This window comes from Spermophilus citellus, assembly GCF_964194105.1.
Source record: "Spermophilus citellus genome assembly, chromosome: 13".
NCBI classification, from domain to species: domain Eukaryota; kingdom Metazoa; phylum Chordata; class Mammalia; order Rodentia; family Sciuridae; genus Spermophilus; species Spermophilus citellus.
Window position 1 is genome coordinate 46805862 of NC_138193.1, and position 27874 is coordinate 46833735.

At 36.8% G+C, this 27874-nt stretch overlaps 1 protein-coding gene across 5 annotated transcripts in view; it reads right to left on the minus strand.

The window, feature by feature from the left end:
• Positions 1–27874, minus strand: part of CTNNA2 (catenin alpha 2) — a gene marked incomplete at its 5' end in the record, with an annotated part of 976113 nt that overhangs the window by 685103 nt on the left and 263136 nt on the right. The window contains one exon of one of the 5 annotated variants that reach the window (XM_081264881.1): positions 14959–15066. The exons of the other annotated variants lie outside the window; for them this stretch is intronic. Of the gene's footprint in view, positions 1–14958; positions 15067–27874 lie in introns of those variants that run through there. 5 annotated transcript variants of the gene reach the window in all.

The window sequence follows — 27874 nt, forward strand, 5'->3', positions numbered from 1 at the left end:
ATCTGAATACCAGTTCTGAAAGTTAAAATGGTCTTCCATAAAATACATGCACAAATTAACATTTTCCACATAAAGCCATCAGTCTAGAACTTTCCTATTTCATTTGAAGTATTTTCAAATATGAAAGAAGTTTACACAATTATAGAAACAATAAACCCACCCAAGTTATTCCCTCATCAAATCTAAACAAGGCCTTGGGGGTCATAATATACTTTCAGCTTACAATATGAAAAATAAATGGTATCCTACTGAGACTTGAAATGCAAAGCAAATATTCTTTAATTGTGTATACTATTTTCTTTCCAACATCTGCATTTAAAAGTTTATATGATACCTTTCTTATTCAGAGAACCACCCCCAACTTCTTGAACTCATATTTATAAACTCTTTGGTAGAAATTATCGGATTGACAGATAAAATTAAATATGCTGGTTGTCCAGTACCTTCCTGTAAGAGACATATTTGCTTTCACTTGAATACATCGTCTCCTCTTTTTTCTAAATAGTTGCCAGACCTCAGATTCTCCATCAATATCATCCTCTTTAGCAAAAAATGTAGCACTATGCCCTGTACTCTCTGGAGCGCTCTCAGTGTATCAATTCATTACATTCTCACAGCTACAAAGTAGGTACTATCATTATCCTTATTTATCAGGTGAATAAACTAAGTCACACAGCCTATTGCTGGCCCATTAGGCCATATTGTCATCTTAATGACATGACATTCCTCTTATTCACACTTTGGTGCAAGAGAAGCCAATATTTTGATTTTGTCATTTATGTAAACCTGATGGAATACACTAGGGAGGATGGATGAAATACAGGGCAGGCCACCAGACCGCTCTCCACAGGGATCTCATAAACAACTTTCTAAATAAATGGTTCTGATTTTAAACTTCTCTTCTTTCCAATCTCTACTATTTAAAAGACATTCTGCTGTGTGCACAGGGATACCTATAACAGAGCCCCTCTGAAATCAAAAAGCCCTAAAGTGTTTTTTCCTTTCCTGGTTGTTTCCTCCTTCTCACATTAAGCCAAGAACCTTCATCCAAAGTCCAGGAGGCACAAGCAAGAGTGGAGTAACAGGAACTGTGACTGTTCTCCGGCTAGCACCGTGCAGCTGAAGCTACCCACGTCTGTTTCCTGCCTTCTCCCCCACTGTCTTCCCTCTTCTTTTATAAACACTGTTTGGCACACTTGAGGCCCCTGAAGATGGGAATTTGAATCAAGGAAGGTTTCCTCTTTCTTTCTCTGGTGCAACTCTGAGTAAACTCACTTTCCTTCACCAACTCCTGACTCCAGAGCTTTAGTGGAGGAAGGGGCAGTAGCATCTGGAATATCCCCAGAGATTCCATGGGGCTTCCCTGCTGGATGGCTCTATCATTCAGGCAATGGGTAGAGCCCTCCCACCTAGTTCCTTGGACTGCTGCCTTAACTTTTAAGTTGTTTTCCCAAGCACGCCTTCATGTGTTACCGCCTTATCAAAGCTTCTTCTTTAAAGCAACTTCTACTAGTCACATAGTGTTCTCCTAGTCCCCTTCTCCTCTCTTCACTCCTCTCTTGGGGACATTATATCAATTATGACATGGATTCTGTTACTCACCCTCTAGGCATGGATGACAGTCCCTGCCTGTAGCCTACAAAACCTTTACACAGCCCCTCTCCCAGCACCCAGTACTCAGGAAATATTATGAGAAGAGTGCCACAAATACCAAGCAGCTGACAAATACTTAATGTAATAAATGATGATTTTGGTTAAAAGAAACTCACATACACTTAAAACCAGTTTAATGACATAGAAATTCCTTGGGAATAGAGATCCTAAATTTCTTGTTTTGTTTCTCAGTCTATTGCATTATAACATTTCTAGAGGCTATGGCTTTATAACATTATGTGTTATATCAGCACTTTGCAACATTATAATGTATGGGCTTGTTTTTAAAGCCTTAGAGAAGGAAGCAAGAACTCCCAACCTCCAATTCCAATAAAATAAATCTTCTAGACCCAACAGAATACATACTCTATTAAAACCCAAGTAGGAAATGTTACCCATCTATGTGTAAAATAAACCTCTTTCATCGATATCAATGAAGGGCATCAGTGAAAACAGAAGAGAAAGAAAATGATCATTGAAAAGTCAGATTCTCTTGCCTAGCATATCTCAAGACCCTAGGTTTGATCCCTAATACTGAAAAACAAACAAACAAAAAACAAAGAAACAAACAAAAAAACTCAGATTCTCCATTAGAATTGATTAATTGATGATAAATATTTTCATGAATCAATCTAATTTAACATAGTAAATATCATCCCAGAATTCTGAAAGTGACCTCTGCTTGGTGTCAGATTTAAAGTGTACCATGGTAGTAATTTAAGCCCTGAGATAATATAATCATGGCAAAAATATAATATATACATGCTAGAAACTGGATATATCAGAATTTTTAGGGTATTGGCTTGTGGGTATTCGTTTATTTATATCTAAATGAGTCCCCCTTTCCCCTGGATCAGCCTAACTATATCTGCCTTTACAGACTGGTACCTTCCAGGGCTGAGGGCCAGTACTGTCAATATTAGTTTCTGGTATCTCTATAGAACAATACAAGGTTTGGTTCTTTGTCTGCTGACTGCGGAAGTGACTTTCTAAAATAAATTTCTCGATTCACTCCAAGTCTGAGCTCCCAACAGGCACTGTTCTTACCGAGAACAACTAAGAGTTCTTAACACAGCAGGGAGCCCACCGTGGGAGCTCTGAACATAGTGTCTGGCATGTTATCAGCTTGCTGTTGGATAGCACGCCTCTATTTTATAATTTCCTCTCTGAAAGGAAAACCAAGATTAAATTATAATGGAGGGCTGTGGGGTTCTGGCTAATTGAAGATTTGCAGTATTTGATACTGGACTATACTAGGCATTATCGTGGTTCCATTTAGATATATATTTTGATATGTATGTTTTAAAAAATACCTTCTGAAAAACAAACTCCATTATCAGCAAAATTAATAGACTCAGTGTTTAGTTCAGAATAATCGACTCTCAGTTCCTTTTTTAATGCATTGATACAGTGAGTCAAAGGATTTCGAAATATTTCTATTATTGTGAAGTGTTGATCATTCTTCTCATTTTGTGTTACATATGAAAAGGAGTGGGGAGGCTTAATATAGCTTTTATTCCTGGCAACAGCTCCCACTGTGCTAGGGTGGAGTTGAGAGACATGGTTCTAGTTCCCATTTAGGCTCTCATTTGTTACATGATTTGGGAACATGGATTTCTCTGGGGCTCAATTCCCTCACCTGGGAGGGTTAGACATAAGACCAGATGTATATAAGGGTGCTGACCATTCTAAAAATGTATGATGTTTTAACTCCTTTTACTGGATTTCCCTCTGCCTAGAATATCCCTTTCTACATTTTCCCCTAGTTTCCTTCAAAAATCAGCCCAAACATCACCTTATCCCTGAATAATTTCACTCCTAATTTCCTAGGTGTAATTTAATCACCTTATATGTCTGCTGTCATAGCACCCTGTGGGAAGCTCTGCCACAATAAAACACAATCATCTTCTCTAGATCACTTAATGATTCACCCCCAATACACCTTCTTGACCACTCAATTCCTGGTGTCCCACTAGAGGGATGTCATGGATACCTGTTGACATTGTTTGAATACATTAATTTCTCTAGACAGTAGGGTTTGTGATTTGTTTGGCTATTCATGGCATAGTACCTGGCATATAATCATTACTCAAATAAGTAAATTGATATAATTTAATAAGCAATAAAAATAATCTAGTGTTTTACTAATTCCAAATGGTTAGCTAAATTATTATGTGTATTTAAAAAGACACAGAGATAGGAGTGACCCACAGAACATTAAACACACATGATGTGAACTAGGTAGAAAAAAAACAAGACATTTATATAGAATAATAATGGAAATATTTATATCAAATGTTAAAAGAAGCTGTGTTTGGGTGATGAGATAATATGTAGTATTTTGTCTATGTTGTTTAACTTAATATACTCCAATGCAGGAAACATTATTACTTTTAAGATTCAAATAAATAAACTTATTTTTGAGAAAAGATGAAAAATATTAAGTAATATTATCTGAACTTTGACCTTCAAGAATGACAATGTACATACCTACAGGCAAATGTTGATATATGAAGCACAGTGAACTTGAATAAATTTGAGTTCTTTAAGAAATGCTTAACTGAACATTCAAAACAATTGGAAGGCACTATTTGAGCCCCTTTTCTCTTCTGCTTATTGAATATGACAGTTACTAATGCACACAATTTGAAACGTTTCACCCTTCTCTAAGATTTTCTTCACATCCTTAAGAGGTTGGTGTATTTCAAATATGCAGTCATGGATATCCTTAAGTTTAGCCTTTTCTTGCAATCACATCCAAGCTTAGATATCCAGGTACCCTATCACCACCTCTGTACTTCATGGCCTCTCATTTCTGAACCCCAACCCAATATCAGTAGCTATGTAACTATACGGGTGACTAAGCGTCCTACATAACCAGTTGTCCACTATCAAAAGTACAGGTGGATTCGGGTGCAGTGGAGCATGCTTATAATCCCAACATCTCCGGAGGCTGAGGCAGGAGCATCTTGAGTTCAAAGTCAGTCTCAGCAAAAGCAAGTGCTAAGCAACTCAGTGAGACCCTGTCTCTAAATAAAATACCAAATATGGTTGGGGATGTTGCTCACTGGTCAAGTGCTCCTAAGTTGAATCCCTGTTACCAAAAAAAAAAAAAAAAAAAAAAAAGTATAGATGGAAAGACAGACACCTTGTTTGCATACACTCCTGGAAGCCCAAACTCTTCTTTGAATATCTGAGTCATCACTTTAAAGCTAGGCACTTATATGATGTGTTAACTGAATGAAAAAAGTACAGAGTTCCCTATTTTTGAAACTTATATAAAATAAAGCTTTCCATTCAAAAACACTGGCTATAAATAGCAGGTTGTTCAAAATGTTAGGATAAAGATTTTGAAGTAAGTGATAGCATTTTACAGATTTGAGGGATAAGGTCTTTGTTCATCTTTTTCCCTTCTTCCTCCACACCCCCTCCCCAGACCTAACCAAGCGCCTGCCACTGAGAGGCTTTCCACATACACTAATTGTGTATGGGAGAATTTCAAAATCCATCTTTATCAATATCACTGTATGTGATATTCTATTTTAACCAATTTCAGGGTATAGCATTCTTACTTAGGAACAGATAATCAGCATGCTAGTTAATAGGTGGGACTATTCTCAAAAATCTCTAATATCCTGGGCTGGTGATGTGGCTCAAGCAGTAGCGTGCTCGCCTGGCATGCGTGCGGCCTGGGTTCGATCCTCAGCACCACATACAAACAAAGATGTTGTGTCTGCCGAGAACTAAAAAGTAAATATTAAAATTCTCTCTCTCTCTTAAAAAAAATCTCTATGCTTAAGGAAGCATATTATTAATTATATCAAAGTTAATATAATATAGTCTACATATTTATCACCTATATTTTTAAGCATATATTGATTGTGTCAGAATTACGCATTTTGGGTTACTTTTATTTTTGACTTTTTTGGACAACTTTTAGAATTTCAACATATCCTGTAGCAGAGCAAGTAGCTTAGCCAACATTGAGTCCTTATATTGTTTAAGCAGTGTGCTCAATGAAAAAAAAATACAACTACCTCTATATTTTCGGCTTACAAAAAGGGATTACTAATGAATTGACAGATCATTAAATGATGGTTTGAAAAACTTTAAAGAGCAGGTGCTGGGATACCAAAGGCTTTCCTCCTTTTCCTACCTAGCCTGAAGATAGAGTTAGCACAAGACCATGACTATTTCTGGACTTCTTTCCTTGCATGAGATACAAACATACCCATTTTTTTTTTGAGCCATTGTTATTTGGGTTTATCTTATTAACAGATGAATGCAACTCCTGATTGCTCTTTGCTAGGCTGAATTTGCTGGAGAATCTGGGCTCTTTTTTTTTTTTTTTTTTTTTTTAGCTAAACAGTTGTTTTATGAGCTATACATTCTGAAGGACTTCTCTTAAGCCAGGATTCAATGAAGCCTTATGTCTATAAATGGAACTTGTTGATCTCAGTGTATCAAATGGACCATTCCCTGTTCATTTCTACACTGTGTCTCACACAATTTTCCTGCATGCAAGGATAGAAAGTAAAACACAAGTGAGACTTGTAGGCAGACTGATAGGCATCCTAATTTATCCTCACTCTTCGGCTTTCTGGGGATATAATAACTGCCTCTGGTTTGGTGACTCAGGCAAGTTGTTCCTCAATGGATGAGAACAATAAATGGCAACCATTATCAGGTGAATTATGGTCAAGATTCCTTCCTTTGGCTCTCTGCTCCTATCAAATGGTACTTGGCCTGGCAAAGTCAAACTCCCAACTACAATAATGTTTTCTCTTTTGAGTTTCTTTGTGTCTGTTATAAATGAAAACCGAGAAAAACGGTTTAACAAAACAGAATCTAGAATATCACTGGGAGAAAGGGGCATGGAGTACAGAGCAGGGGACTGGATCATCTCTGCTATCCTCTGGATTGTGTGGTTATGAACCAGTCATTGCCTTCCTGGCTCTTGGTTCCTGGTCCATCAATTTTCTTGTATCAGCCTGCATATATTCATGGGGTATTATAGCTACACCTAATAGTGGAGTTCATTTTGACATATTCATAAATGCATATAACATAATTGAATCAGTTTCAATCATCTGTGCTTTCCCTTTCCCGTCCCTCCTTCCTCCCCATGATCTACTTCCTCTACTCTACTGGTACTTCTTCTATTTATTTATTTATTTTTTTAATAATCGATAACATTATAGTTACAAATAAAACTGGAATTTACTGTGATAGATTCATATGTTCACTTACCATAATTTTGTCAAGTTAAAGTCGTCTTTCCTCCTTTGCCTATCCCTCCTCTATCCCCTTTTACCCCTTCTTCTACTCCACCGCTCTCTTATTTTCATATATTTTCCCCCTTCTTTTTATTCCTTATTTCTCTCTGGTTTCTGAATGTGAGTAAGAATATTCAAACCTTCATTTTCTGAGTCTGGCTTATTTCACTTAGCATGACATTCTTCAGTTCCATCTATTTACCAGCAAATGATATATAATGTCATCTTTCTTTGGTCCATTTTGTGTGTGTGTGTGTGTGTGTGTGTGTGACATTTTCATTATTCATTTGTCTGTCTGACAGACACCTAGGCTGAGTCTATAATTTAGCTATGGTGAACTGTGCTATAAACGTTGTTACACATGCATCACTGGAGTATGCTGATTTTAGTTTTTCAGTATGAATATCAAGGAGGATTAGGATAGCAGGGTCTTTTTACTGCTTTCCAAAGGGGTTGGACTAATTTATAGTCCCACCAACAATGTATGAGTATACCTTTGCCCCATGTCCTTGTCAGCCATGAGGGTTATCTGTAATTTTGATGATTGCCATACTCACTGGGGTGAGATAAAATCTCAATATAGTTTTGATTTGCATTTCCCAAGTAATCTGCATTTTGTATGCATCAGATTCTTCATAGATGACCTAGTATTACTTCATTTTAATTATTCTTAATGTTGTCTAGGGAACCAACTTTTCGTAGCTATACAAATGGATACAATGGAAACTGTGAGCAGTTGGGGATTAGATCATTGAAAATTCTCATTGCCGATGTAAAAAAGCTTGTATTTTGAACAAGAAATCGTTGGTTGCTCAAGAACATTACATGGTTAGAAGACAAATTTTCTTATTAAGAAATCCGTGCAGTCAGAACTGAGGTTTCACCTTTTGCAAAAAGTACATATACCTGAGTTTTTAGACTTTCAAAGGTAGGATAATCATTTGAAAGATCAGCTCTAATAAATGTTTCCTGTAAACTTAGCCAGTTGATGCATTTATTTATTTATCTATTTATTCATTTATTTATTTTGTTAAGCAATTCACATAGAGATCAGTTTCAGTGATAGTTTAGACTAGTTCAGGTTTATCCCTGTGGCTTAGTGGTGCATTAGCAAACATATAATCCTCACACATGAGACACAACTGGGCCCTGATGGGCCTTTCTTGCAGGTTGTCTGGAGACCCACAGGGTCTCTTATCAGTGTATATGTTCTTGCACAAATGAAAGAGACTATGCATTTTGGGTCTAGGTGCTCAGATTTAACAAGTATCATGTTGCTAAAATGAAGAAGCAAGTATTAGTACATGCACGGGGGAAATATTCTTGCATGCAGAAATGGCTCATGTTTGACAATGAATCTTCCATATCAAGACTGCATATAATACACTCATACACTGATGGTGGGGCTGCAAATTGGTGCAGCCAATATGGAAAACAGTATGGAGATTTCTTGGAAAATTTGGAATGGAACCACCATTTGACCCAACTATCCCTCTCCTCAGTCTATACCCAAAGGACTTAAGAACAGCATACTACAGGGACACAGCCATATCAATGTTTATAGCAGCACAATTCACATTAGCTAAACTGTGGAACCAACATAGATGACCTTCAATAGATGACTGGATAAAAAAAATGTGGCTTATATACACAATGAAATATTACTCAGCAATAAAAGAAAATAAAATCATGGCATTTGCAGGTAAATTGAAGGCATTGGAGAAGCTAATGCTAAGTGAAGTTAGCCAATCCCCAAAAACCAAATGCTGAATGTTTTCTCTGATATAAGGAGGCTGATTCATAGTGGGGTAGGGAAAGGGACATGGGAGGAATAGATGAACTCTAGATAGGGCAGACAGGTGGGAGGGGAAAGGAGGGTGTATGGGGTTAAAAATGATGGTGGAATGTGATGGACATTATTATCCAAAGTACATGTATAAAGACACGAATTGGTGTGAATATACTTCATATACAACCAGAGATACGAAAAATTGTGCTCTATATGTGTAATAAGAATTGTAATGGGGCTGGGGATGTGGCTCAAGCGGTAGCGCGCTCGCCTGGCACGCGTGCGGCCCGGGTTCGATCCTCAGCACCACATACCAACAAAGATGTTGTGTCTGCCGAGAACTAAAAAATAAATATTAAAAATTCTCTCTCTCTCTCTCTCACTCTCTCTCCTCTCTCTTTAAAAAAAAAAAGTTTAAAAAAAAAAGAATTGTAATGCATTCTGCTGCCATATATAAATAAAAAATAATAATTAAAAAATATTTAAAAAGACTGCATATAATCCTGAGTTGGAAACAAACATTGTCTTCTCTGAGGCAGATCATATAACAGTTGGCTGGCCTAAAACAGTTCATGACAATTGTTTGCACATTTCTTCAGAAGTGGAGATGGTCTCTCTTGTTTTATCCTTGAGGCCACAGACTAGAGCTTCTCACTGAGCCAAATTGGAATCAACACTGGGATCTTGGCCTAACTGACTGTTGTTCTAATTAAATGCACTTGCTATATACACCCCTGGGTCCCGGAAGTGCCCCAGACAGGAAAAGGAAGTATGGCATCCCAGAGGGAGGGATCCTGACAGCCTCTCACAGGCAACGGAAGTACAGTTGGCACTGCAACCTTCACCACGGCCTGAGAGAAAGCTCCATTATTCACATTGTCAGGCAAAGGAAGAGCTTGGGTAGAAAAAGCAAGAACTGGTAAAGGAATTTACAGCAGTAGTTATGAATATTACCACAGAAAAACTAATGCCAAATGATCAACCAAGTACTTAACTGCATCTTTACATTTGTAATAAGCATTTTGTAATTTATCTTTAAACACAAAACAAAAGTCTCCTGTCGGAAAGTTCCTGAAAATTTGTAGGATAGTTCTAGGAAAGGTTTATTTTCCTTTTCATTTTTGTTTGCATATAAATTTACTAATTAGACTTTATAATTGCATGCTCCTCAGTACTAAAACAACATAATGCAATTTCTAACTCTAATTTATAGAAAGTAAATAAATGATAAAAAAAAGAATCTTCGTTAAAAATATGTTAGACCAATCAGTAGGGTACATGTGTTTATAGGAAAATCATGGCTTTAGAATTCTGAAAATAGGAATTTTCTTTATTTTTTTTGATATCAGATCACTGCTGACTTATAAACTCATGAACTAATATCTACCTATGTCTAGATTCATTACTGAAGTTTTAGTTCTAATAGTTTTCTAACAGTTTATTGACAAATGCCTAATTGTAGAGTGAAAAAATTAGGATATTACAAATAAGCAAAACAAATAAACAAAAATAAAAATAAAATTTAAAAAGTCCCAAATCAAACAGGATTGGAGGGGGAGGAGGGAACAGTCAATGTGCTTTAAACAACCATTTGAATCTATTTATTCCAATGTAAGGAGAAAGGCAAGAGACAGTCATGAAAAGGACAGTCATGAGTCCAGGTTTGACAGTAGTTTCCAATGACCAATTTCAATTATCTGTGGCCACATATCAGGTATGCAACACATTCAGGATGTACACAATTTGGTGCTGCCTCTCAGATCTTTGTTTTTATGAAAGCTTTAGCAAAATAAAATAAATTCTATGCTTGAGTGTTCTATCATCTTGGTAAACTCACTTTATGTTGTCTTTGAGACTCTGTAACTCAGAGTTTGAGCTGGGTCTGTTTCTCCACTGCTCCAGGTAATGTGCCTCAGTTGGATCCTAGGCTCACACCAGGTATGAATATCAATCCTTCTGGGCTGCTCCATGACACCTCCCTCTAATGAGAGCTGCCTAGTCTTTCATGCAAGAGCCTGAGAGAACCAAAGGTTTTATTACATTAATATATTTTTGACCAAGTCTACCTTATCTACTTATTTTACTCAGCTTTAAAACCCAATTAAAATCTAATTTATCTGATGCCTGGATTCTGAACACTATTTGGCAATGAATCTAACAGCCTTGTAGTAATGACATTACTACACATTGTGCCTTAAGGTGTTCTAGACAATACTTTTAAAAGTTAGCAAGTGCCATTTAAAGCTACAGCACTCTCTGTGGAGCCACCTCCACCTAATCTGAAGAACAGATGCTTTGTCTTTATGCAGAAAGTGCATACTATGATTTTATACCTGTGATTTTAATCATAATTTATGTGCATAAATGTGAAGAGATCACTTGCTTGCCTTAGATTTTGATTCATTTTCTTAAAATGTCAGATAATAAAATTTTCTGACAGCTACAGACCTTCCTACACACACACATACACATACATGATATATACACATACATGCACACACAAAAGCATTTTCAAATTTCTAAATTGTGAATATATTTATATGCATAAAATATGATTATTTAGAATGCTGGTCCAAATATATCCCCACTACTGTGTTTCTGATTCTTTATTTTCTGAGACTGAAAAAAAATCATATAATGTTGATACTGACTCAGTTCTATAAGTTAAGCTTTAAGATGCATTTGCTTAGTCATATCATTACATCACTATACAAACAAAGGGCTCATTTGCCTTTAAATCATGTAAGAGATTTCAGTGAGCTGGTCCTTACCTCTCATTACTTCTCAGCTCCTCTTTGGTTTTGAGAAGGGAATAAAATAGGGGTCGCTGATATTCTGAGGGCCAACGACTTCAGGCATTCCCACATGTGTCGATCATAACACAATAGCTATGGGAAGTCAGGATCATACCCATAAAATCTGAGCAATGCAGAGTAAAAGGAGAACAAAGTCTGCCACAGTATTTCATGGCTTATCATTCCACTCTGCAATAGTCTAATGGAAAGAATCTTGAAGTCACAGAGAATGTCTACCAAAGAAAAGACCAGGCCATTCTCCGTTTCCCCAAAGACAGTCTTATAACCTGAATGCAATATCAAGTAGCATGGGTTTGCTTTGAGAGAAATGCAGTCCTCTTTTAATTATCTTTCAAAACTTTGTTAAGTCTAGAATAAAGTCGATGCTTCTCACTTTTACTTCAAGCCTCTCCAGCATTATCTCCCTTTTTAATAGAAGGAGCAGGCCTCAGGCAGGCTCAGTATCTGCTTAGTATTTAATTTCAGTTTTATGTCCTTGCATTTATTTTTGTGGTTATCTTTTCTACTCGATGACAAATGATACTGATGTTCCTTTGAAGGCACAGTAACATACCATCAACCTTGCAAATACATACGATTTTTAAAGTGAGGAAATTTAGAGAACTATCAAGTGATAGGAGATGTGTGCAGATAGGGCAAGAAATCGCAGAGGTGAAGTCTGAAGACGGTGATGCTCCCCACACAGAATACCGAGTGAAACGCCAGATTGTCTTCCAGGTCATGTAGACTGGCCCTGGCTTACAAGCAGGTTGTTTTCTCAAATTTCATTTCTAAGCTTGTTATTTGGAGCACTGATAGTAGTTTCCTTTATAAAGGTGATATATGTGGTTGTTAAGTTTATCTAGCCAGGCTGAGAAAGCCCTAACTTAGGATCACAGATGAACTGGCTCACATTTCAAGCAAAAATTAATGTTTTTAAAATCAACGGCTACCTAATACTATTATAACACCAATAATTAAGCAGAACTGACAACAAACTGAATTAGAAACCTCCTTGTACCTAACCTCTGAATGTTTCTTTTTGAGGTAGGAGTCTGTTTAAGGAGAGGCAGGCAGGAGGAGATTATGAAAATACCCCTGGAGCTCAATGGCAAATTCTCTGTGTCTAATTTCATCTCAAAATGATAGTGAGTACCTTCAGGTCAATACTTACCAAAGAGGATAACCAGAGAGGCTTTTAAGTGGGGTTTTTAAATTTTTTTTTTCTTTTTAAGCTCACATAAGAACAAAAACTGCACAAGAGAGGGAAGGAAGGATAGGTGGATGCCATGAGAGAGGAAGACACAAATAAAAGCTGAAAGTCATTAGGCTTCAGCGCTCTTCACCAGCATAGACTCACTACCTGATGACCTTATGTTTATTTTACACACAAACACACACACACACACACATATAATATTTTTTAAAAAGTAACAAAGCCACAAAATGGTATAAAATTTCGACTTCCACGCCTGGAAAGACTGTGAAACTTCTCTAGCATGCAAGGCAGATGTAAGAAAATGATTATCCCCTAGGGAAAAGATCCTTGGACAGCCTTACTTGAGCACGGGACCCAACCAATATGTTAGAAAGGGACTCTTGGAGTTCCAGAAGGTGGTCACTAGGTGGTGTCATTAGACGTGGGCACAGTGGGGAAGGTTGATGGGAGGCAGAATCAAGGGGGCGGGTTGAATACGACTCCATGCCAGGTGGCCCACTCAAGAAGTGGGTTTATAGGGGCTGGGGTTGTGGCTCAGTGGTAGAGTGCTCACCCCACACGTGAGAGACCCTGGGTTCGATCCTCAGCACCACATGAAAATAAATAAACAAAATAAAGATATTGTGTCCATGTATAACTAAAGAAAAAAAGTTAAAGGAAAAAAAAAAAAGAAGTGGGTTTATAATTAGCAGATTTGCAATATTCCTCCCATGGGCAGCTGTGCAAATAAAATAATACTATCAAATGTAGAAAAACATTTTTACCCTTACAAAGTCCCCTGTCTTCAAATGCATTCACCAGTGAAAAGCCTCTTGGTGACTATCCAACAGGGAAAAAAAGAGCTATCCATCATGGAAAGAAAACTAAAAACTTCGGAAATATGAAGAAATTACCACTGCCACAGAAAGAAAAATGGATTCAAACAGATATATATTTGTAGCATATTTAGGCTACAATGAATAGAGTATATTGTTCTTGTAAACCTTTTAAGCCTGGTGTCTTATTAGAAATCCTGTACCAAACAAATATAAGACTTCTGTTTTCATTCATTATTAAAGTGCTCTTGGTTGCCAGGGTACAGATCAGCAAGCAGATCGCCTAAGGAGGAAGGGGTCTTACAGCGTGCAAGTCTGCCCCCTCCTGGACATATTGTTTGAAAGTCCAAGGAACTAACTTGCATTTAATTTTGATCTCAACAATACAGTAAATAAACAAGCCCCCAAAGGAAAAGAAAACACTACTCACAAAGGGAATTTTTGTAAGGAAAAAGAACTCAGGATGCATTTTTAGAGTCACTGCCCAGCTTCTGTCAATATTCTTTGGAAATAATCAGCAAAATCAAAAACATTTTAGAAGAGGCATTTGCAAAAGGTGGGGTTTCTCACTCCAGCTAGATTTACGCAGTAGTCTCATTCATAATCTTTATATAACTACAGTGTGACATAGAGTCTTCTATTGCAAAGATATTTAAACTTCAGAATTTCTCTAGGACATTGAGCAAGGTGATTCACACCGCACTGATCATAACTAAATCCAGCATTCTAAAAATATATGACGGACTGACTGTCTTCTTTCTGAGGGAACACATAACAGAAGGGTGTGAAATAGGCTAAAATATTAACAGGAAAATCTAAGGAGGTAGATATATTTGTCTTTTATGCTGATTTTTTTTCTTTTCCCACCATTTTTTGGAAAATTTGAAATCATTTCCAAATGGAAAGTTTTTAAAAAAGCAGAGACTATGGGATAAAATGTGCTCCTGTCTCAGTGTGACTTGGACCACAGTGTTTAACTTTTCTGCGTCTCTGTTTTCTCATCTGTAAAACAGAGACGTTAAAAGTCTTGGCTAGTATGGCTGTCAGGAAAATCAAAAGGAGCAAGCACAAAGCACCTAACACTGTGGATAGCAGAAAGAACCCTGCCAATAATGTAGCTGCACTTTTCATTATCATTATTATTAGTTGGAGAGGAAGACTGGCTTCCGTCAAGGAAATGTGCTGACTCTGCTCCCCATCTCTGGAAACCCATCAAAGCAAATATGCCAAGTGTTGATTCATAACTTGTTAAGGATCTGCACAATCTGTTATCTCAACCACTAACTTTTGAGGCCTGTCTATACATCCATACTAAAATAACTCTCAGAAAAACGACTCTACATCTTCTGCTCATCCTTTCATGTGAAATCTTACTGCATTTATTCTCTCTCTTTTTAGTAATGGTACTTACATTTAGAATACAGGATTGGACTTACTCCATTAGGCTGGGCTCTTCCATTCCACCAAGGGGTCCCCCATGTCTTTCCTTGGAGGGAATAAGGAATAGCTCTCCTTTCTCCCCTCTGCTGTATCATGCCTGCTGGTGTCTTGCCCTGAGCTTCAGGGACAGGACACAGCTTTCACAAGGGAAGTGAGGCAGCTGCCAGCACTTAGTCAGTGCCCTTCCTACTTGGAAGCACAAACACTGGTGAGGTGAGGTTTCCTTTTGGAATGATGCAAGGAAAATCGGGTTAGAATGCAGGGAAACCTGGGTTTAAACTCAGGTCCCATCTGATATGATATGACATAACATAAATAATATACCTCTTGTGCTGCAAGTGAATTAACTTATTTGAGCTCAATTTCCTTACCTGTAAAATGGGGACTACAACACAAGAATTTTATAGGGTTGCATAAAGACAATATGCAATTTTGAAAGTAGGCATGTTATTATAATAATAATAATAATAATTATTATTATTATTATTATTATTATTATTATTAGTGTTTTGCTATTATTACCATAATGTCTTACAATCAGACTAGGTTTATTTTCAACCTAACAAACTCACACAAAATCAGAAAAAATAGAATTTCTTTTAAAAATGTTTTTTTGATAATAGGGAAAGGTAAAATGGCTCAAGAATGTTTTTAATGTTTTCCATATAGACACATGTTTTTTAAAACTAGTTGGTAGAAATTATGTAGCCCTGCTTTCTCATATTATAGACTAAATAAATAAAATATTTGTCAAAACTTAGGGTCACAGCTTAAGCTTTAGACCTCAACCTAAAATCCAGAGCTCTTCTTTATTCATCGTGAAGTGGTTTCTACTATCATATGTGATATTACAATTGTAAAGGCCAAGCTCAAGAGTCTTCCCCTGTGAAGAAGGGGGCTAAAACCCATAGTATCTCTTTTAAGAAAGGAGAATTTCTCCCTCATCTTTGATCATTTGTAGCTATTTTCCTTCCTCACACCCCAGATAGGAGGCAAACTACAAATTTACTGTCAAGAACTAGAGTATAAGGAATGTGGAAAGGAGTATAAATTCCATTCTAATCATCTCAGAACCCAAAGTTCCCTTTAATTTTTTAACTAGCCTCATGTATAAAGTGAACTAAAGAAAAACTAGAGAACTGACATTCAGAGGACAGATCCTTTTTTGTTTGTTTGTTTGTTTGTTTTTGATGATGACAGGGCCAATCTAAGTCCTACAGAAGCATTTCTATAAATTTACAGAGGTGACAATGTCAGAGTTAGAAGAAAGCTTAAAGTCAATCTCACACTCTAATTTCTTGGGACAGCATCCCTTGCTAAATGGTCACAGTTCTTGTGCAACGAAGATTTGGTGCCACAACTCACCAGATTCTGAGGCACCTCAAGTTGTTTCTGTTGGTAGAATTTGTTGGAGAGCTCTGGCTTCACAAACCTGTTTTCCTCCTATGGAGCCTACATATATATTTTTATGGTCTTACATACATTTTGGTAATCATGTAGAATAAGTCTCTTTTTTCTTTTGCAAAGGATTCTTTAATATTGAAGACAGCTGTCTTCTTCTTACTGTCATTCCTAATCAAACCATCTCCAATTCCCTGAGTCCTGCTGTTTTGAGCATCATCCTTGTTATTTTCTAAAGACTACGATCATAAATCTTCCTCCAGAATCAATTTATTGCCCATTTTGAATTGAATAACTTAATTGGTTACCAATCCACCAGAATGCCTCTAGAACTCTCCAGAAAGGCATTAAACTATGTAACGGTTTAGATGAAACCTGTTACATCTCCCTCACAAAGAAGAAATGAGGTTACCCTTACATGACTTATATTGAATAAACACATATAGGGTTTCAGTGATTATAGATTTTTTTAAAAAAAATCTGAGATCTTCAAGTCATATTTAATACTATGTTCTATAATTTTTCCTGCTTCATTATGAAAGAAGTAATATATAATCCAATATATAATATGTAACCCAAGAAGTAATATATAACTCAGGGATATGGTAGCAATTGCCACGTTATTATTAACACTGATTAATCACCTAGCAATGCATCAAGGGCAGAAGGGCACTGCCCAGTGAGCTTTCATACCAGACTGCCAGGGTTTGACTCATTCCAAGGCTTCTGCACATATCTGAAGCTGCCAGAGGATTCGCCATTACCGCCTTTATCACCTACGCTTAATGCAAGTAGGCTCAGGCTGATTGGAAATTGGGGAAACTCGTCAGTTTTCTGTGATAGGTAATAATTCCCTTCTTCGATAATAATGTATCGAATTTCATCTGAATCCGATTAATCTTCATCAACAAAATACATTCTTCCCCATCATGTCATGAATAACCACAATGATCAAAATATAGCTATTTGAAATCACAGATAAAGAATAGGGTAGTTTATTTCTAGATACTACAGGTTTAATTTCCTTGAAGATATAGAGAGTGTCTAATGTATTCAGCTTTATATTCCCCATAGTGTCTAGAACGGTGTTTTGTATAGAATGGATACCAAATAATGTTAGCACTGTTAACTAATCAATATGGCAATTAAAACCATGGCTAATAGCTGCCACAGGACATAGAACTATCTGAATAAGGATTTCAGGCCACAGATCACCTTTCATGCAGATCCTTGAGCTTCTTTTGGGGTATTTCCTGTGATCTCTGGAATCTCATGCTCATAATTCTGGCTAGCACTCAATTTAAGAGGTAACAATTAAAATATACTGAAGAAAGTTAAATGACCCCTTCAAATTCAATCTTCTATTAAGACTCTCTCTCTCTCTCTCTCTCTCTCTCTCTCTCTCTCTCTCTCTCTCTCTCTCACACACACACACACACACACACACACACACAATGTCTTTCATTTGTAATTTTTTTCCCCTGATACTGGGGATTGAACCCAGGGGTGCTATGCCACAGGGCTATATCACCAGTCCTTTTCATTTTTTATTTTGAGAGAGGGTCTTGCTAAGCTGCTGAAAGTCTCACTGAGTTGATAAAGCTGTCCTCAAACTTTCAGTCCTACTGCCTGAACCTCCCAAGTCCCTGGGACTATAGATAATGTACAACCACACCTGGCTAAAATTACTTCGTGGAATTTATTATGCCCCATACAGTGAGCTTATAAAGACCACCAGAGAAACAAATGCTGGTTTGCTTACAGAGCAAGTCATCAGTGAAGGGACCTAGCCTTTAAATGGACCCTGGGATGTCTAAGACATAAACACAGGCTCAGCAGGACTACACAATGCTTTGTGCCAGGAATTTTTGGCAGCTGTAAATATTGAATCAAAAATGAAAACATTCTACCATGTGAATATGATAAGCAGCAGATGAAGAAAAATATTTACACAGTAACAAACTATGATCAAAACCAATATAGAGCAGATTTTAAACACTGTTAAATGGTTTTTGTTTTGAAAAATATTGCTGTCAATGTATTTGATCATCCCCAACTTAGAGATATATTAACTCAATGAATAAGTAATAAATATGTCTCATAAGAATATAAAAGTGATATTTTTGGTTCCATTCTCCTTTTATCTTCTAGGAGAAGAAAAAAATCAGTCATCAAGTTACTACTCTTCCTTCTCCTTAATCTTTCTCTTTTCATTTCCACTGTCTCACCCCTCATTTTCTGTATGTGCTCTTCTCAAGAGTCACTACTCTCTCTGTGGTCTCTTGTCTCCAGTGGACACTCTGAGAAGCCACTCCCCGTTTTAGGCAGACATACTGCACAGGTTCCCTGATTCCACTCCCATGTTCAAGCAAAAAAAAAAAAAAAAAAAAAATTCAGTAAACAACTGCATATCAAATCAAAGTTTGCATTTCTTAATCTGGAATGCTAGGTCTCTCTAATCTGAACTTAACCTTCCTTTGCAAACTGACTTTTATTTTTTCTCTTTAGTTCTTTAATTTAATAAAGCTAGTGTGCTACCATGCTCAGTGGGTATCATTCACATTTCCACAAAAAATTTTTACCTTATATCATTCTTATTGCCCAAAGTATAATCTCCATTTTAAAATATTTTCTAATTTAATTTTTGATTGACATATAGCATTTATACACATTTATGATGTGTGATATGAAGTTCTGATTCTTGTATACATTGGATAGAGATCAACTCAGAGTAATGAGCATACCTATCACTTTAAAATTTATTATTTGGAGAAAGGGAAGAGGGATGGGAATGGGAAAGACAGTATAATGAATGGGACATAATTTTCCTATGTTCATATATGAACATACAACCTGCCAAACTCCACATCATGTACAACCACAAGAATGGGAAGTTATACTCCATGTATGTATGATATGTCAGAATGCATTCTACTGCCATGTATAACTAAAAAAAAATGTTTTAAAGAATAAAAAGAAGAAAAACCTTAAATTTTATTATTTCTTATGGTAAGTATATTAAAAATCCTTTCTTCAAACTATTTTGAGATATTCAATGCAGTATTAATTATATTAGCTTAACTGTATCAAAGAACAACAGAACTTCTTCTTTCTAACTGGTACTATTGTACCCACTGACCAAACTCTCTCCATCTTCACTGCCCACTATATTCCCCAGCCTCTGGTAACCACTATTCTACTCTCCAGAAATGTCTATTCAGATAATTAGTCAATTTTTAAATAGGATTTTTTGTTCTTGATTTTATTCTCTTATTCATTCACACCTTTCAAATAGTTCAAGTGTTATCTTTGGTATTTCATCCCTACTCTTAGCAAATCTGATTTGCATCTACTTATTTCTATCTTGCTACTTACTTTTCATTTATAATTGGAAGGAACTTAATTGGAAGGAACTCAAAGATCTGCAAAACAAGCCACTCATTGATTGTGCAACATTCAATATTATTGTAGTACAAAATGATACAATATTATTGTAGTATAAAATGATACAATATTATTGTATCATAAAATGATACATAACACTCAATATATTACATTATTTTCTTTCTTTCTTTTTGGTGGGGTGTGGTGCTAGGGCCTCACACATGATAGGCAAGTGCTCTACTATTGAGCTACATCTCAACCCCCTCAATACATTTTTAATAATGTTTTCAGTAAGACTGTACTGAACAAACTAAAATATGCTCAATTACACATTTTATTTATAAAATTGAAAATTACCTTACCTTTGCCAGACAGTAGCCACATAGAATACATCATTTCTGTAATACTTAAAAATATTAAAGTTTATTAATTATCATCTTTTGTGAGTTAAAGAAAATAAACAGACCAATATACCCAATAAGTAAATAAACATTACTTTTGCTAAACTGAATTGGTACAAATCAATTTTTCATTAGAAGGTAAGATAAAGCCTCCAATTCATCTGTGCCTATCAGGGATGAGAATGCTACCCAAGAGTTGTTTGGAGATGTTTTAAATCATTAAAACTTATTTCTGTTGCCAAATATCATGTGCATGTTATTTTCTAGAAAACAACAATTTCTAAATAAATTTCTAATGAAAATGAAGCTGCCAACCTGTCTAGTATCGTACTTCGTAGTCAGAGTGTAATGCCTGGCCAGGAGGGCAAAGCAGAATCAAAGAGGAGTGTCCAGGGAGTGACAGATCTGGCCAGAGGCTGCTAAGGACACTGAGTGGAGACAGAGAGGTGGGCAAACCTACCCTTGCTTGCTTGGGGAGGTTTCCTACAGCTAGTGTCAATGGACAGCCAGAACAGGGAAGGAGGCTCAGAGTCATCTGGACATTTCAGGATAGGCCTGCCTACTGGCAAAGAGCCTGGCTTCTCTGTTTCAGATCCAGGAATATATTCACAAATACCTAAACATGTTACACCTCATAATTAAATTTCTGTCAATTATCTGACTATTTCAGATAAAAGTCTGGGGGCATGAATCAAGCACCTCGTTATTTTTCAAACATGTCTAATCAAATAATCTTCCCCCTCCCCCATGAAATTTTACATGATGACCAAAGATTTAGTTCAATTAGTATTGGGACTGCTCAGAGAGAAGTAGATATTGGAGCAGAGGGAACCAGAAGCCACATTCGTCCCTGTCTTGCTTACTCACTCCCAGGAACTGTGATGCACCTAAGGCCCCAGAAAATACAGTGTCAAAAGCTAATAAAACAAGCACACAAATTTATTAACCCTTACACATATAGATAGATGCCAAACTATATGTGATTGGCTAGTAAATAATCTGTGGTTCAGTGAGAGTAATTTGGTGGATATATTAATTTTGCAGGGAAAAATTAATAAGGTGTGATGCTAATAATCACAGCATATTACTTCCCTAATGACTGCCCTCACCATTAACTATTCTGTCTTGTTTCTTACCACTGTTTTCAGCAGCCACATGAAAATTTCATAGAATCCACACTGAATTGATAATAAGTATATCAATGTATCTGTTTATAAATCAACTAATCATAATTATAAAAATAAATATAACTGTTTATAAATCAAATAATCAGTTCACATGCCTGATTGAGTTTTAAGAATATAAAACTGAGTCACATATAAAATAATAACACAGGATGAAAAGATCATCTTATTTGATTCAAAGTAACTTTTAGATAACAAGGAAATGTAAAGGAATGGTCCATCTACAAGGATACTGTAGCTCCAAATATGTTGGGAAAGATACTTTTAATTGTTTATTTCTAATAAAACAGTTGTGCTAATAACACTAGATTCAATTCTTTCTGAACATAGTACTAAAGGTCACATTTTTTTATCATTTGTGCAACTGTTATCTGTCACCTCCTAAGCAGAATAGGGCAGCCATGGACTCTGAAACAAAATTTCTTAAGAATTATTTATCATCAAGTGATAAATTCTGTTTCTATAGTTACCCTACTTAACTACAAAGTATTCACAACCCCAATTCCTTCAAGGTCTAAGTTGGAAACATTTTAATGCTTTCACTAAGAATGGTATGAACATCCAAATGCGAGAGCACTAAGATCAAATGGATTCCCACATCTAAGCTTTACTCCAGTGCGTCGTGTCTTACCTCTCTACTTTTATCCAAAACTCTCAACTCACTCTGTAAACAAGCTTTGATCATCCTACCTTAGTTCATCTACTTGCTCAAGTTAGGGTACAAAACAACATGAACTGTGGACGTAGAGATGCACGGCACCTATCATTTTGCTTTTAACAAAAGTAGGGTGTGGCAGGAGACCAATTTAACACACAAATTTATTACTGATATTTTCTGAAACCCCATGAAAATAACAATAAGGCAATTTTCTTTTAAGGGCATCAATCTTTAAGAACAAAAATAATAAGAAGAAACAACCAGATATCAGAGGGATGTGTGATAGCTCATTTAGCAGGGCCAAGAGAGCTGAATCCTCAGCTAGCAATGCACAAACTCAGAACAATGTGATTTACATGCAAAACCATTAAAGATGCAGAGATTTGAGACAGCAGCTTTTTCTAAAGAAAAGGAAGAGAAAGATGAAATTGTTTTTAAAGGATGATCTGTTGCAACTATTGAAAAAGCAGCTGGACCTCTATTAGTCCATTAAATAAAGAATAAGTGCATATTTTGTTCCTTTGTTTATTTTTTTAAAGCAAACTACCAGATCTCTCTTACTTGAAGCAAACTAGAGATTTGGTTGTTTGTGTTTTGTTTTGTTTTGTTTTTTTTAAGTAAAGGGTAAAAGTTAAGTCTTTGGATAGACATGGTTTGTTGAGCACACAGCCACAAAACTGAGTACCTGGGGAACTAGAAAATGTGACATCAGAATGCTGGCTATTATGGTTATGGTGTCTTCCTTTGTCTCCTACAAAGCTGACAGTCTTTACCTAGAGACTGAAGTTATGAGAGTCTGTACTCTTGAAAAAAGAAAAAAAAAAAACAGATTCAATCATCTGATCCCATTTGTACCCTACTCCTCCCAACAAAAGCTCTTCTTAGCTCCTCTGTGATGAATTCTGATGATATCCTTCATCTGATGAATATCTTTTTACTTGAAGTTCTTACAGGGTTCTTCTGGATTCTATAGATGCTTGTAGAAAGATTTTTCAGGATTCTAACTCTGAGAGAACTAAAAATTATTAGAGAAAAGACAGGCAATACAAAGTATAGGCTTTACTTGGAGAAAGGAGAATGCAAAAAATCCAGTGTTATGTCTAGATCCATTAATATGTACAACAAGAACCAATAAAAAAAATCCAAGAGTGGCAATACAGAGACCAGAAGACCTGAGTTCCTTGGGATTTTATTTATGTGCAGCCCTGTGACCTTGGGCAAACTTAATGACTTATCTACACAGTCCCCTCAAGTGAGCCGGTTGCTAATTTTTGTCTAACGGTTTGGTTCTCAAATCAAAATGCAGGGTTTTTATGAAAATGGCTGATAATCCTTCAAGAATCCTAGAAAAACTGAAAGAAAATTAAGGAAAAATGTGTCTTATTATTGGAGACCGATAAACTAGAAGATGGAAAGAATACAAACAGAAGGGATAAGGCACATAAAATCAGGCAATGTCAGTGATAAATAAGATGAATTTCAGAGAATCCTTTTACCTTTTAAGTCTCATGGAGAAAAACAGCTTTCCCAAAGAATTTGAAAGTATAAAATTAGCTACTAGACTAAAGGCCTCTTCACTAATTTCTTCTAACATGCAAGTGTGCAGAACAAACAATTACAAAGGCCAATATTTTATCTTTTGTAATATATCGAGGTGAAATTCACTGAATATGCTAATGTTGTCCCTTGGGTTACTTTAGTGGTGGGGCCGGTGGGGAGTGAGGGAAGGAAATGTTGGCCTACAAAGGTCTCCAGTGGTTCCTTAGCAGGGAGTGGAGAGGGATAATTTTGAGGGAACAGGAAAGAAAATGATGATCCCTATTCCTAAATCTAATGATGTTGAATCATGTTAGTTCTTTATGCTAGCCTAGTCCAAGGTGGATCCAAAACTGGAAGCAGAAGAATCCCTTGGGAAACTCACTCAAATCTAGCTTCTCAAGCTGCATCCCTGTAGGTTCAGTTGTTTTAGAACTGGGTCAAAGCCCTGATATATATGTCTTTCAAGATTTTCGTATGTGGGTTCCACATACTGATTGAGGAGTTCCTAGAGCAGTCAAGCAAAGTGTTGCTTCTTCTTGAAAAGTGTGCCCCAGAAGAGGCATTGAAAGGATCTAGAGCAAAAGCTCAGTTCAAGAGACAAACTGGCAAAAGCATAGCTCTGGGTTCATGTAAATTTCCCAGCTGCAGCCAAACTGGCAGAGTTAGTAAAACTGAAGTCAGCAATTAAGTTATTAAAGAAAGAGGATTTCTGAATAATAAGTGAGACTGGATATTTTAGTTCTGGCACTTATTGAGAGCACAGTCCTTCCAAGGATGATAAATTGTCTTTTTACAGACGGGGGAGTAGATATGTAGGAAGAAGAGTGTTTGAAGGTGGTGAGGATAGACAGTTTGAATTTAAAAAAAAAAAAAAGTTACCCTTCAATTAGCAGCTCACAGGATGATCTGCTTGTCTGTGTCTAATAAATTCAAAGAAGAGATTAACCATCCAGCTTAAGAGTCTTCTCTGATATCTTACATGTTCAGGTTGAGTAATGCACAGCTCAAGAAAGAATTCCCAAGAGATATTTTACCTGATCGTTTCTTACAACAGTATTTATTTCCACTCACTAAAAGAAAAGCCATTCGATACCTGTGTGGTATTAAGCTTGATTTGATCACTGACTTATCTTTGTTGTTGTTGTTTTGATTGTACCAGTGATTGAACCCAGGGACACTTAACCGCCGAGCCACATCTACAACCTCTTTTATGTTTTGTTTTGAGACAGGGTCTTGCTAAGTTGTTTAGGGACTCACTAAATTGCTGAGGCTAGCTTTGAACTTGGGAATCCTCCTGGACTGGGATTACAGGTATGTGGCCTCCACACTGGGTTTACAGTGTTTCTCTCTTTAGGTCCAGAGATAAACACTTTTGTGTCTTTCAGGAAGTGATGGGCTCAGTCATTTCTGAAGTTCTCATCCCACCTGTAGAAAGTTATAGGAACTCAAAAGTGATCCACCTCCTGCCCCTCAGGTATATCCTGAGGGATTGCCAAAACAGATCAACCAGGAATGACAGAAATAAAATGGAGTGGCTTGGTAGAGCTCTCTGAACTGAAGAGCAAGAAAATGGCATGCTCTGTATCATTTTCTCTTTGCTAGTTACTGGCATCATTTCAGGTCTTTCTAGAAAACATTTGATATGCGCTTCTGCTAGGGATTTAAATAAAGCTTTCACTGCAGAAAAAAAGATCTAGGCACTGCAAAATGAGGTCTGAGGAAACCAAGTAGAGTTGACCTGAGCTAATTTATTTACTTTATTTATTTATTTATTTTTTATTCTAAGACATGGAACTCAGTGGCCTCAAAATATATCGGTTGTGCTGCTGCTGCCTCTACAGCTTCTACGACTCCTTTCTTCTCCCTTCTTCCCCTTCTCCTTCTTCTTTTGTTCTCCTCCCATTCCTCCTTCTCTTCCTTATTATCACTATTATTTTTATTAGAGGGAAATGAAAGGTAATTTATTCATTCATTTATAAAATATTTAATTTACAGCATCCTATGTGCCATGCTAGATACACTAACTACTAAAGGATTGTGAACAATATACTATTCCTGCTCATGAGTGTTAAACTTCAGTAGGGAAACAGATAATAACAACTCAAAGAAATGATATAATTTTGGAGAGCAGCAGGTGAAATTGCAAAATCAAATGTACCAATGCAATCAAGTGAACACAGCTGAGCTAAAACTTTGAGAAGTCATCTATGCAAAGTTTGAGAAAAATATTGCAATCAGAGTGGTCTTGGGTGCAAAGCTAAGATATGGAAGAACTTTGGTGTGTCTGAGACGTAGAGCGATATCACCACCAGTGAAATGTGTGATTCTGAGAATGTAATAATATCCTAAAAGAATCAAGAGAAATATTTCTCAGGATGAGTACAAGGCATCATTAGACCCAACCAAGGAGGCTCTTTGAAGCTTATCTTTGAAACAATCCATTATGGAGAAAGAAATCCAGAGTTTGTGGTGTCCTATATAATTTGAAAATTCAAATGAAAGAATTTTTTCCAGACTCATTTGTTTGAAGAAAGCATGCTCATTAACAGTTTTGTGACAGTTTTGTGAGGTCTTCCTTGAGAAACTAGAAAGTTTCCTCCAAGATCAATTGATGGATCGTGCTGTCCAGGCTGCCTTAACTACAACAGACAAATCTGATGATGCTGTCAACAACCCTGTTCACTAAGTTAAGGACATCCCCTTACTATCTCATGATGGTACTTTTTCTTCCTCCTCATATGGATTGACCTTGCGTAATTCAATAAAAGATTTCCAGGATGTCGTGAAGGGTTTATCTGATAAAGAAAGAAGCTGGTTAGAATTCTTAGAACTTAATTTTTCAGCTGGGAAAGGTTTTTATTTTCATCTTCTTGCTAAGAGATGACCACCAACACTAAAGCAAGAGTGTGTGAATAGCATCATTCTGAACAGCAAAAGGCTGGACACATGTTATGATTTGGATATGAGATGTCCCCAAAAGCTCCTTCATTAATAATCAGAGGTGAAATGATTAGATTATAAGAACTATAGCCTTGGGGCTGGGGATGTGGCTCAAGCGGTAGCGCACTCGCCTGGCATGCGTGCGGCCCGGGTTCGAACCTCAGCACCACATACCAACAAAGATGTTGTGTCCGCCGAGAACTAAAAAATAATAAATATTAAAAACTCTCTCTCTCTCTCCTCTCTCCTCTCTCACTCTCTCTTTAAAAAAAAAAAAAAAAAAGAACTATAGCCTAATGGCTCCATCTTAACTTGATTGAGTGATAACTGTGGGAAGGTGGGACATGGATAGAGGAGGTGGATCCTTAAGGGAGTGCTCTTGGTGATTGTATCTTGTCATCCTGGCTCCTGTCTCTACATCCTGGATGCCATGTCCTAAGCTGCTTTCTTCCTCCACACTCTTCTGCCATGAAGTTCTGCCTTATTATGGGCCCGGAGCAATGGAATTGGCCAACCATGGACAGAACCTCTGAAACCATGAGCCAAAATAAACTTATCCTCCTCTAAGTTGTTCCTGAAAGGCATTTTGGTCACAGTGACAAAAAGACAACTAATGCAATCCTCAACTACCAAGTCTTCCTCATTAGTTCAGGCTTCCTCCTACCCCTCTCAAATAATACCATCTCCCTCCACCATAACACCTCCCAATCCTGTCCTCCAAGTATGACCCATCAATTCTGAGTCTCTAACTCTTACATCATTTCCAACACACTCTTCAATTTCTTTAAAGTTATTTTATAATCTGTCCTTAATAATTGTAAACCTGTAGCCCTTCTAAGGCTAACTTATATTTGTTATTTATACCAATTCTTATTGTTAGCTTGCCTAATTTTGCCTTAGGTGATTCTGGAATGCCATCTTCTGTTCTTTGGAAAGTTTTTGAGTTCTGGGTCTACAGTGTGTTCCTCTGGAGGGGATTGGTATGTGCTTCTACGAAGTATCTGAAAACCCAGTGTCCAGCCATGGATAGAGGTAAATGCATGCTGAGATGCACTTTCTGGTCCTGATAAGGAATGGTTGTCGGCTTCTGGTTAGAAAGTCCTGGAGGAGGGAGCGCTTTTCCCCAGAACAGCATACACTCCCATTTTACTCTCTGAAGGAAAGCTTTAATTTCTTAGATCATGCTCAATTGCTGAAACCATCTGGGAATTCAGACTTTCTACCAAGGTCTAATCTGACTGGTTATCCAGCTGGGTCTCCAGACTTGTGTACTTTCTTTGTACATATGCCCCACTTAAAGCCTAAATCTAGACCATAAGAAATCCACAGGCTGACCTCTAGTATGCTACTTTATCATTTTTTGCCACTTAGCAATTCATA